Source organism: Diplotaxodon limnothrissa, linkage group LG3 (genome assembly GCF_057381915.1).
Source record: "Diplotaxodon limnothrissa isolate DT_005_m linkage group LG3, D_limnothrissa_male_GT1.1, whole genome shotgun sequence".
Lineage (NCBI taxonomy): Eukaryota > Metazoa > Chordata > Actinopteri > Cichliformes > Cichlidae > Diplotaxodon > Diplotaxodon limnothrissa.
The window spans coordinates 38,669,753-38,679,054 of record NC_140598.1 but is presented as its reverse complement, the minus strand read 5'-3'; the positions used below and the strand labels follow the sequence as shown (position 1 = coordinate 38,679,054).

The 9,302-nt window shown below is 43.6% G+C and overlaps 1 pseudogene; it reads left to right on the top strand.

The window, feature by feature from the left end:
• Positions 1-6,902: 6,902 nt before the first annotated feature.
• On the top strand, positions 6,903-8,701 carry LOC146635787 (histone H1-like; annotated as a pseudogene).
• The last annotated feature ends 601 nt before the right edge of the window (positions 8,702-9,302 follow it).

The window sequence follows — 9,302 nt, the reverse complement described above, 5'->3', positions numbered from 1 at the left end:
CTGTGTTTTCCATAATCTGAAACAAGATTGAGTCTTGTTCCAGATTTGTTTTCATTCTGCACTGAAACAGAATAAGTTTTTATCCAATAAACAGGTGCCCATTCTTCAAAGCAAACACCTGTTTATACCTATTTGACAGAGTTATACAGTTATGAATGTGTCTTTTTCAGTGGCTGTCTGTTTTTTTACAACAGATTATTCATTGCATTATTACTCAGAGCTGAGGCGTTGCGTACAGTGGCAATTTTCATTAATCATTTCTAAATCCAAACATATAACTACAAAAAACCCTTTCCAACTTTGTTAGAAATACAAAATGTGATTGTTTGTCAAACAGTTCAAAGTGTGCCTTACCAATTTTACTGGGTGATAGTAGAACTTCAATGATGCGACTGACAATTTTTATTTTACAGTTTTGACACAATCAGCTTTTTAGAATAGAATAGAATAGAATAGAATAGAATAGAGACTGTATTGTAATTCAGAACACACACCAGTTAGTTGTCATCAGAACGGAATTTCAGTGCATTTACTTGCCATCAGACTGCACGGTATAAATAAAAATAAATACAAATATAAAGGTAGTAGAAAAAAAAGAATCTAGGATATGTACACGTAAGAACATAGGAGACAATTTCTGTATAGACTATTGTTGGTGGAAACGATTGTACAGATTATTCAATGCTTTTTAATGTTTGGCTTCTTTGTGAGGTTGGGATTATCAGCTGTGTTGTGCAGAAGTCGGCTTTATTTGACAACTGTTAGAAACCATATAATTGTAAGAACCAATCACCTAAGTAAAGATAAACAGCAGTCCATCATTATTTTAAGAATAGTCAGTTCAGAAAACTGCTAAAACTTTGAATGTGTCCCTATGTACAGTTGCAAAAAGCATCAAGCACTATGATGAAACTGGCTCACATGAGGACCGCCCCAGGAAAGGAAGACCAAGAGTCACCTCTGCTGCTGAGGATAAATTCATCTGAGTCACCAGCCTCAGAAATCACCTCAGCCTCAGAGGTTAACAGTACCTCAGATTAGAGCCCAGATAAATGCCACACAGAGTTTCAGTAGCAGACACATCTCTACATCAGCTGTCCAGAGGAGACTGAGTGATTCAGGCCTTTATGGTCAAATAGCTGCTAAGAAACCACTATTAGGCAAAGCAACAAGCAAAAGAGATTTGTTTGTACCAAGAAACACAAGGGATAAAGATCAGACCCACAAGAAATAAAGATCAGACCAGTGGAAATCTGTGCTTTGGTCTGATGAGTCCATGTTTGAGATCTTTGGCTCCACCCGCCGTGTCTTTGTGAAACAAAGAAAAGATGAACAGATCTCTACAAGCATGGTTCTCACTGTGAAGCATGGGGCAGCTTGGAGGGGTAACTGTTGTTTGTAAACTCAGACCTAAATTTAACTTTTGAATCATATTCAAATTTGATTTTTTTTTTATCATATCAACAGCTGTAATGCAGACTTACATGAAGATGTTCTCTTGTTGTCTAACGTAATCTGGACTAAAATCCAGGAGGTAAACAGACAGAAGATGTTTTGTTGTTTTATTTAATTGAAAACCAAATGAAAAGATGACATATTTAATCAACGTGCAGGGTACTCCCATTAAATGGGAGCTCCCTTTGGTAGTTGCACAGCATTAGACTACAGTGAGAGAGACTGTTGTCTGTTTATTTATGTAATTCCAGAATATCATAGTTGTGAAACACAAATGTAGCAGGTGTCAATATATCATAAAATATAAGATAACTAAAGAACAGGACCTTTAATATAAAATAACTAAAGGACAGGACCATTAATATATTCTGCTAATATCCCAGCTGTAATTGGGACACCTTAAACCAGCAGTGAAAGGAAGTGTCACTGCTTCCTTCCGCCCTCGTGCTTTGAAGCTCGTGATTATTGAAAGTTGTGAATCAGAAAGAAGACATACAAGAAGGCGTATGAAACAAGAGGGAGGGGGGCACAAAACACATCAATCCACAAGTGTGCCTAATGATATGATCCCTTTGTGTTCGAATCCACACGAGGGAATTTATGAAGTTCAAATTATTAATGCTGTTTTTTTATGTCTGTTTTAGAGTTCTAGAGGATGCTAAAGACTGTGTGACCTGCAGAGAGTGACAAACAAAATAACTTTTTTTGATAAATGTTGTTGTTTTGCTTAGTTGTCCTCTCGAAGATAATAGTTGTGAGAACAGTTGCCAGAGTCAGTGGAAGAGCTGATTTTTATTGAAAGCTGTAGACTGTGCCTGAAAACCTACAAACACTGACTGTGAGTGTCTCGTTTTTTATCTGAGTGAAGCTCAAATGTGGAGTGGTTTCTGAAATCTATTCTTATGTTGCTGAGAGTTTTGTTACGTTAATATATTAATAAAGTTATGAAATATTATCATAGCATTTTAACTAACTAATCTTCTACACGCTGTAAACATGATAATAGTTATAAATGCTTTTAAAACAATGTGGTTTAACCAACATCAGGGTTTTCCCTTTAGTTTATCTGATGAAGTGGCGCCATCGTGTGACGTAAACATTTCTTTTTTCTGCAGGCTGAAGAACAACAACACACATTCATCAAGAATCTAATATCGTATCACACTATATCACTGTCATCAGGTGGAGAAAATGCAAAGAAAACGTAGCCTGTGTTTTACCTGATGGGTACAATGTTACTGTTGAGGAGTTGCTGCTGCTCCTGCTGCTGATGGTGCTGGGGGGAAGGGCTGTGTTGATCTGAGGCTGTAGACTGTAAAAGGTCCATAGGAGTGATGGGAGCTGATTAAACAAGTGTTATGAGATAACAATAAAATGCAAAGATTGGTGACAGTGTTTATAAGGCAGCAGATTAAAAAAGAAACTGTGGGAAATAAACTAGGTTCTGCCTGTGAATCACTCTTTACGTCTCCATCTGCTCAGGGCCGCGGTTACCATAGCTACTGTGGAAGGTACAGTGAATTAAACAGCTGGCACTGCGATGACTTACTGGCGATATGATTGCTTATGTTTTTCATTACAAAAGAATTGTCTGATGTGGCTGTGTCCTCGGAAATCTGGATATACACCCCGAGGTGAATACATATAAAAAAATTGGATGGTGTAATCATTTCTGGAGGCTGGAGTTTTCAGTATACACAAACAACAAGCTGCTTCAGACACTGATCCTCCCGGTGGAAATGCACCTTCTCTTTCATCCTTGTATAAAACAGACTTTTAATGTTAGTTTAAATTCAAAATACACGGTTAAAAATATATATGAACACTAGATAATAAAGCAGGAGTGGGGAACTCCAGGCCTCGTGAGCCGGTGACCTGCAGGTTTTAGATGTGTCCTTGATCCAACACAGCTGATTTAAATGGCTAAATTACAACTTCAACATGTCTTGAAGTTCTCCAGAGGCCTGGTAATGAAGTAATCATTTGATTCAGGTGTGTTGACCCAGGGTGAGATCTGAAACCTGCAGGACATCGGCTCTCGAGGCCTGGAGAGGCCAACTCCTGTAATTAAAAAAAGTGAATGGTTCAGTCTCATGTGTTCTCTAGTAAGACATTAAATTTCACTAAAACTATGCAGTTATGAAACGTAACTTTAATCTGAGCCAAATCGATTTGCTTAGTTGTAAATAAAAGAGTGCAGTAAACGTGACCTGACAGACAGAAGCTAATTATGCCCTACGGAGCCCCCCAGGGGACATGGGAGAAAAAAAAATTACGGAGGAAAAAAAAAAAATTAGGGAGGAAAAAAAAAATTAAGACGGACTTTTGCGAGATCTCGCAATAAGTATTGCGAGCGCTCGCAAAAGTATTGCGAGATCTCGCAAAAGTTTTAGCCGCATTCTTCGGAGGCCGCCAGCTCGAAGCCGACCGGGAGGTCGAGGCACGATGTGCCGGGAAAGCGGTGTTCCTCCCGGCTGTAGTAGGTCTCGACTTCCCGTTAGCTTCGAGCTAGTGGCCGTCAGCTCGAAGCCGACCGGGAGGTCGAGGCACGATGTGCCGGGAAAGCGGTGTTCCTCCCGGCTGTAGTAGGTCTCGACCTCCCGTTAGCTTCGAGCTAGTGGGTGTCAGATCTCCAAAAACGTCGGAGCTCTTTTGCAAATATGTGATGTCTTGTAAACTGAGCAGGTATCTGACGTTTACACAACTACATTCACGCCTCAAAATATCTTAAAAGTGTATTTTGTGACCCAGAAGGAGTAATATTACAACTAAGTAGCTGCCGCCATTGTTGGAGTTTTGCGAGATCTCGCAATACTTTTGCGAGCGCTCGCAATACTTTTGCGAGATCTCGCAAAAGTCCGTCTTAATTTTTTTTTTCCTCCCTAATTTTTTTTTTCCTCCCTAATTTTTTTTTCTCCCATGTCCCCTGGGGGGCTCCGTAATGCCCAGTGTTTAACCTCCACTGAGAATAAAAACTCAGCAAGGTTTTAAAGCTGTGTGCTGGTGAGCAGTAAACTGTGATTATCACCAGGTTAAATGGACACAGAGACACGAAACCAGGTGGAATTGTAATTAAAATGATTTCATTGTTGGCTGAAGATAATACAGATACTAACACATCCATATCTGCCACACAGAGCTCTGCATTTACTGCTCATTTAGAACAAATGACTGTCTCAGCAAACGAGGACACAATCACACAGTCCACTGTCTTTGTTAGATGCGCGCCTGTTTCAGCACAGTTCACAAACTCCCTCGAACACAACGTCCGGCCCACTGTGCGGCTCCACCAATGAGATCCGAGGGCCCGCGCAGTGGTATTAGCATACAGCCTGTATAAAAAGCACTGCTCTCAGTCACGGAGCTCATTCGTTACTTCAAAGTATCGAAGAGAGAAAATACCTGAACCCGCCAAGTCCGCTCCCAAGAAGGGCTCCAAGAAAGCTGTGACCAAGACCGCCGGCAAGGGCGGCAAGAAGAAGAGAAAGACCAGGAAGGAGAGCTACGCCATCTACGTGTACAAGGTGCTGAAGCAGGTCCACCCCGACACCGGGATCTCCTCCAAGGCCATGAGCATCATGAACTCGTTTGTCAACGACATCTTCCTTACTTTTTAGACTGAAGAAAGAAACTCACTAAAAATCCAGCATTGATATGACTTTGCCACTCGTGCCTTTTTATTGCACGGTCTTGTGTCTGTATCGTTTTTGGTTGTCTGTCTTTGTTTGGTTGCAGGGTTGTTTTTTGTTTTTTTTTTTGTTGTTTTTTTTTTTCCCACACATGCACATTTATGTGGTCATGTGTCTGTTATATGGAGCACCATGGTCTTTGGAGGAATGCTGTCTCGCTTCACTGTGTACTGTAGCACTGCACATGGTTGAAATGACAAACCCACTTGCTCACTAACCTTACAAACAAAACTAGACTAACTACTTTGATACATAAAGGGCTGATTTGTTGGACTATCAACGGGCAAAAATTGGCAACTACATGCCAAAATCTAAACTAAGAGAAATTCGTATTAGTTTGTTTTTTGTAATCCCCCCCTTGGCAACCTTGGATGGATGACACCTTTAGCATTTGCCTTTACTGCCTATGCCACAGGCCCTGCTGTGTCCTTCACATCCAGCTTTTCTAGCTATAACCAAAGAGGAATTTCCATCAAAGCTGTCTTCAATCTAACTCCTAATTTGATGGCTCCATAGCCACCTTTTTTATCTGCCTTTATATAATGCAACTATTGTAGTAAGTGCTGTGCATAAGATGGAGGAGTTGTACAGGATGTCGGTAGGAATGATTTCCTGTGGTGTTCAGAGGTGAATTTTGGTTCTCAGTCTCTCACTCCTGTGACTGGTCAGCATTTTACTTATCTTGGACAGAAAATTGTGGTTACACATTTTTCAGTAGGTGGAAGAATCACAGAATCCTCCAGAAAGAAGAGCAGAGATATACTGGGCATAACTAAAGACACTAGATTAAACTGAGGTCGCTATCCAGGACATGAGATGAGCTTTATTAGTCCCACAGCTGGGAAATTCACCAACATGGGCAGAGCAGGATAAAATAAACAATTACAACAATATTACTATGAATAAAATGATTAAATATGTTTGACTAGTAGAGTCAACAAGACGAGGTTTAACTGGGAGATAAGCTGGATGTGTTTAGCAGGTATTGAGTATTACACATTGAGATACGCAGTGATCAGTTTGTGGATGCGTGTAGTCACGTGTTCATTCACTGCTGTTGTTTATTGTAGAGTCAGTAACTGTAGAAGGAAACTGAGTCAATGCAGACTAAGAGATCAGAGCCAAAGTGTGGAAGCGAGCTGCTGTAAGGTCACTAATGAAGCTTCTGATGTACAACAATGTGAGTGAAACTGTGCTTTGGTTAGAAGCGAGCAGCTGTCACACAAGTCTCGCTGCTCCGTGGGCCTCCAGCAGCATCGGTGTGTTTGCTGGGAGCTCGCAGCGTCACTTTGTCCCAAAGCTGCGCTCACCAGATGCTGCTTTTAACTCTGAGTGTGTGAACAAACATGTGTATCAGCTGGAAAAGGCTTTTTACGGAGCTCTGCTGCGGCTCCACCGGTTTTAGCAGAGAAAAGAGTCAAAGAAGCCGCCGAGCAGCGCTGAGCTCCGCACCGAGTCACTGAGCTTTGGGTTAGCGCCACGAACCGAGAACACGAGAGTCCGACACGAGGCCTGTACGAGGAGACACAAGCCCGCTGTGGACGGCTCCACTGTCGACCTGCAGTGCTGCTCACACACTCACTTTAAGCTCTTTGATCCCGAGACACGAAACACAAAATGAAGCATTGCGAGGCACGCGCGAGAGCTGCGCGCGCTGCCTTCACTCTCAACGGTTCTCATGATGCGTTTAAGTGCAGCGTGGCGCTTCCGACTTGCCATCGCTGTACCGTGAATCTCGATCAGACGCGAAAGAGGAAAATGTCCGAGGAAGCTCCCGCACCTGCTGCCGTCCCAAGGCGGCCAACAGGAAGAAGACAACGACTTCCAAGCCCAAGAAGGCCGGCCCCAGCATGGGCGAGCTGATTGTGAAAGCCGTGGCCGCTTCCAAGAAGGCTCTGGCTGCCGGAGGCTACGATGTGGACAAGAACAAGGCCCGCGTTAAAACCGCCATCAACGAGTGTGATCGTGTGTACACAGCGCCTCTTTATGTTTGTCTCCACGTTGGTTGAGTGTGGAATAAGTGCATATGAGAGCATGAGGGTGGGAATGGATGTTTGTATCTGTGTGTGCCTGTATGTCTGTGTCTATATGTCAGGTTGGGTATCAGACGCCACCTCTCTGGGGACATCTCAGGCCCTCCAAGGTTTGGAGGCCTATCTCCCCCACCACCACCACCACTTCCCCTGCCAGTGGCGGACTCCCTCAGACATCGGTGCGTTGGTGGTTCTTTGTGTCTGGGGGTGGGCGTCCAGGTACACACCGGCTCACTCCTTGGCGGCCGCTTATCGGGGCCTGGAGCCTGGGGCTCGCTCGGGCCACTTCGGAGGTGGGGTGCCCCCGACCTCTCGGCCTGGGGCTCGGTCACTCAGGCACAGCTGGCTGCCGGCGGAGCTCACGGGCGCATCACTGCAACCCCCCCTGGCTTCTGCTCCGCGGCTGCTGAGTGAGCCCTCATCTGGGACTCTCCTCAGCTCTTTCCGGGACAGTGGCGCGGCTGCCCCTCTGTTGGTCTTCCTTGGTCTCTTGTGTTCTGGGGGCCTCTGGATGTCTGGAGTTTTGATCTCCTCCATACCTGCTTCATGCCCTGGAGGACGGGGCTGTGGCCCCCCCACACCCTCTAGCAGATCATTACATGAAGGAACCTTTTAAAAACAAGCGCGTCCATGCTCACAGGTGTACACACGGGTGATCACACCCACAAACTACACCCTTTTTGGCTCCTACCTCAAAGCACACTGTGTTCTGTTGATCTTATGTGCTGCACAATAATGTTTAATATTTAGTATTTACTGTCATATTCCCATATATCATTGTGATGTTGTTTATTCTATTACTCTTGTTTTCTTCTGCTTGTTTTCTTTTTTCTTTCTCAACAGGTGATTCAGGTGATCGATATATGCATTTTTTTTCTGCTCATTCTGTTGGTTTTTGTTTTTTGCCCTTCTCCCCCGTCCCTCTTCTCAGCTGTTTCTCTTTCCCTCTTTCTTTCTCCCCTTCTTTCCCCCAGTCAAGTCTGTCCCGTATTCAGCAAGTGAAAATAAAATAAACAATAAAAGGTGAATCAAATGGACCATTACGGCAAGGCTGGGATGGTCAATTTGGTAAAGTAAATCCGTTGGGCATCTTTCTTTGCCTTTAGACAACAATTCTGATGGCAAAAGAGTCAAACGGGACAGGCAAAAAAAAAAAAAAAAGACCGCCATCAAGAGCCTGGTGGCGAAGGGCACTGTGGTGCAGACCAAGGGCACCGGGGCCTCCGGATCCTTCAAGATGAACAAGAAGGTTACTGAGAGCAAAGCCAAGAAGCCCGCAAAGAAAGCCGCTCCTAAAGCCAAGAAGCCCGCCGCGGCCAAAGCCAAGAAACCGGCAGCAGCCGCTAAGAAGTCGCCCAAGAAGACCAAGAAGCGGCGGCCAAGAAAGCGCCCAAAAGCCCCAAGAAGGCGGCAAAGAGCCCCAAGAAGGTGCTCAAGAAGGCTCCTGCACCAAAGAAATCCCCCGCCAAGAAGGCCGCCAAGCCCAAAGTCAAGAAGGCGGCCACAGCAGCCAAGAAGAAGTGAGCTGACACCGCTCTCACACTCAACAACGGCTCTTCTCAGAGCCACCACAGCAACACACAAGAGCTCCTTCCTCTCACTCACTCACCACTCTGTCATTCACAATAATGTCCATGTTATTAAAACACGGTTTTTTTTTTCTCCATTGTCCTCATTACAATTACAACTTGGATTACTATCATGGTGCACATTAGTGCTGTTTAAGCAAGTCTACAACTCCAGAGGAATACAAATATTAACGACTTAATATTTATAATCACACCTTCGTAATACAAGTCATAAACTGTTAAAAGTTAGCAACTACATTTTAAAATATTCTATTAAACAACACATAATACATTCATAGATGCATGTTATTATTCACGTATGAAATACTGAGTTCTATTTTTTAAAAGCCTACACTGGCTGTTGTACTGGAAGTACACTGTATATTTTAATGATACCTAGCTAATATAATCCACTTGAAATGCTCTAATCTACAACCTTACCTGACTAAATCTAGTCCAGTTGAATTGATATTGTGTGATTTCAAGGACACATTTTACTCCAAGCTGAGCCCGTACTGCTATTTATTTTACCATGGAGCTCTGTAGCGTGAAGGATG